The sequence below is a fragment of the Amphiprion ocellaris genome, chromosome 19 (genome assembly GCF_022539595.1).
Source record: "Amphiprion ocellaris isolate individual 3 ecotype Okinawa chromosome 19, ASM2253959v1, whole genome shotgun sequence".
Classification (NCBI taxonomy): domain Eukaryota; kingdom Metazoa; phylum Chordata; class Actinopteri; family Pomacentridae; genus Amphiprion; species Amphiprion ocellaris.
In genome coordinates this window covers 520,887-524,631 of record NC_072784.1, presented here as the reverse complement: position 1 = coordinate 524,631, position 3,745 = coordinate 520,887, and positions in this window count along the sequence as shown.

Sequence of the window (3,745 nt, the reverse complement as noted above, 5' to 3'; positions counted from 1 at the left end):
GTGGCCTCAGAAAGACAGGAGTAAATAATTAAACGTGGCTCAGCCATAAAACACAACGACACATGCTCAGTGTGTGTGTGTTTCCCACAGTATGTGTTTTATTCATAACACAGTAAAAATCATTAAAAACAACAGAAATTATACCATTATTGTTATTATATTTGCATATTTATCTCACTGTGGACTGAGGACATGATTCAATCTGACAGTTTGTAGTTCAGGACGTAATAAACTCATGGGGTCCTGCTGGGATAATTTATGCTTTTATTAAAAACAGAGAGGATTCCCAGAAATTACTGGGCTTTGTAGGTTTTCCTAAACATTTCTCCAACAGGAGTAAAGACTGTGTTTGTTCTGGACTATTTCCTGGTGAAGATTATTACACATACATTGCTCTAAAGAGTATTTAAGTAGCAGGAAGATATATTACCCAGAATAATCTGAATATAGTAACTGCATTGTAGGAGACTCATCTACCAGTTAGTAACAGCTGACCTCTATCACAGGTTATTAATGGAAACAGGTAAATATATTTGATTATCAGGGATGAAACACAAGGTTTAGAGCTTTCTTTATAACCTGTATGGGAAGCCACAGAGTCCATAATTCTGTTTCTGAGGAGAATGAAGGTGAAAAATGTTTATTCTCTAAATAAACGAATGAATATCCTGGTTGGTTCCTATCTATACTGATCAGCCACAACAATAAAACCACCTGAATAATATGAGCAGCTGCCAGAAATAGTTTGAAATGTTAAAATGTGAAGCTTATTCTGGGATGTTTGCCAGCAGAGGTCAGGGTTAGATCTTGGATCGTTGGAGTCTGCAGTGTGAGTCAACGCCTTGGGCTCTTGGTCGTGCTCCTCCAGTCATTCCTAAACAGAAGCTCTGCACCAGTATTATGTGGGTCGTACGTGTTAAAGTCAAATCCATGTTTCCCAGTAAAACTTTGCATCAACACGACGGTCACAGCTATTCACTTAAACTGGTTTTAATATTGTGGCTGATCAATGACAGTAGGATGTTTTCATTACTCAAATAAATAAAAACAGATATAATGTATTACTCAAATACTAGTAAAATAGCAAAATGTTCAAGCAAGAAAAGTTGTAACTGAACTTTAGCTGCAATAAAAGCTCTACATTTTTAGGATATATGAATGCTGTGTGAATGTCGTCGTGCAGTTTTGTCTCGTGTGTATGTTTATTCTAACCTCTTTCCAAACCTACATAATACACATTAAGCCTCTTGCAAAGGGAGTTGTATTTAATATAATTCCTGTTCAGATTTTTCAGAATGTGATGCTCCTATTTCAGTGGATTTTGCACACATTAGATCTGTTTAATGTCTATTCATACTGAAATAAGAGATCACTTCTCTTCTGGCCCTCAGCGGTCTGTTCCTTTATTCCCTTGCTAAGGTTTTTAAGGAATTTCTATTTATTGTAATCAACTGACCCAGGGATAGCGGGTTTATTCATCCTATAGTCTGTGAAGCCCTTTAAAAATCCTATAATTCATTTATTTCAATCATATGTTGTGTCCTAACCTACATGCATGTTCTCCTTGAGGCCAACATGAAGCTGTGGTTTACCGACTTTTTCTCTGAAATGTAAAAAAATTAAATAAAAATCAACCATCATACTCTGGCATAAGCCCTGACACTGAAACTGAAATACACGCTGCTGTATCCCACAGCTGTGATGGATTTATTACTGTCAGACTGTAGGGGTATTTCTCTCCAACATGTCAGAGTCAGTGAACTCACCATGAACTCTGCAGAGATGTGGAAGATCTGCATGGATGGACGGATGGATGGATGGATGGATGGATGGATGGATGGATGGACGGACGGACGGATGGATGCATGTCAGGAAGCATGTCAGGAGTCCACACGGGGTGGAAATAAGTAGTTTCTGAAAGCAAGAGCTCAGAGGTTAGTTGTTAACAGTTTAATACATGACAGACCCTGATGGAGAGAGAGAGAGAGACTGTACAGTAGATGGCACCAGAAACTAATAGGAGACATGACTGGAATGGTAAACAGAATTCAGAAGGATTCATTCTCAGTAAATCTCTCTCCTCTCCTCTCCTCTCCTCTCCCAGCTATCATCTTCTCTGAATATTGATCATAACATCCAGTATTAAATATGATCTGCCTATAGACCATGTACACTAAAGTACACAGAGTACTTCAGAAAACTATTCAGATCCTTTGAGTAAGTTGCAGTACTGTCACTAAAATCTAGAAATACTCAGTCGAAAGTAAAAGTCCTGAATCCAGAAGCTGTAAAAGTACAGATGCATTCCCAGTCAGATATATTTACAGTATCATCAGTAAATGTTTAGTGTTATGATTTAATAATTATTTAGTTAGTGGACTATTATATTTGCAGCTGCCATATAGCTGGTCTAATAGACTTTATTATATTATAATCACTGATTGCCAGAGGTGGAAGAAGTGTTCGGATTCTTCACTTTAGAAAAAACATTTTAAACCAATGAAAAATACTCCATTACAAGTAAAAATCCTGCATAAAAAGTCCTACTTCAGCAAAGGTACATATAGCAGCATCTGGGTAAAGTATTAAAGGAACAGTGCTGATTTATTCCTTCATTATGAAGGTATTAATAGTGAATTATCAGCATTATAGCTGCTGCTACTGGAGCTACTTTAAATGACTTTATGTACAGTTTTATACTCAGGGACAGCAGATAAATCTGAGAGTTCACTACAAAATCACTGGAACAGGAAAGAAAAAATAAAGTTCTGATGCACAAATCTGTTTTCAGGTTCTGGATCTTTTCTCTAAACTTTGATTTTTGAGAAACTGGATCATTTAAAGTTTATTGAAATGAAACAAAATGAGAAGTTTAGAGGGAAAAATCAGTATTTGACGGAGCTTTTAACAATTCATAGACATCTGAAATGTGACCCTGATGTTTCACTGCTTATTCTAAGAAACTATAAATGCTGTAAATTACTGATTTAATCTTCATCTACATGCTTTTATAAGCTAATTTTGTTTTATATTGTGTAAAATGTTCATGTTAAACTAAACTAACTGGGATAAATACAGTGCAGCAGAAAATATCATATTATGTAGTTGAATGGAAATATAAAGTCTCATAAATGGAAATACTCAAGCACCTCAAAGCTGTACTTCAGTGTAGTATTTAGTAGCTATTTTCCACCACTGCTGAGGACTTTCTGTACATTAATTGATCATTTCCAAACTAACCAGTGACAAAATCTGTTGAATAAATATTCTACAGAGGTCCACTGCAGAGGAAACAGAAAGTTTTCAGTGTTCAGATATTCTTTCACCAAACAACGGTTGAATTTAAAGCCACTGATCATTAAATATCAGCAGGAACAGACTCTAAAAACCTCAGTGGTACAACAAGCAAGAGACAAAGCTGTAATATATAAAACAATGATGCTGACCAGCCTGACACGATGAATAAATGCTGATTAGCCGTCACTGAGTCACAAAAAAGAAAATATTCTCTGAATCAGATCAACACATTTGCATACAAATATTCCAACAAACAGAGAAATCTCTTACTGTGTTGGAAGCTTCTCAGCAAACTGACCGAGCAGATCCAGCACAGATTACTGATAAAGGAAGGGAAAGGGAAAGTGCACCCACAGAATGAAACATCTCCAACAAAGGGAAGGTTTAAAGCTCAGACATCTCTGCAGCAAACAGTGAAACGGTCAAAGGTGACTCTGATGATCAATCG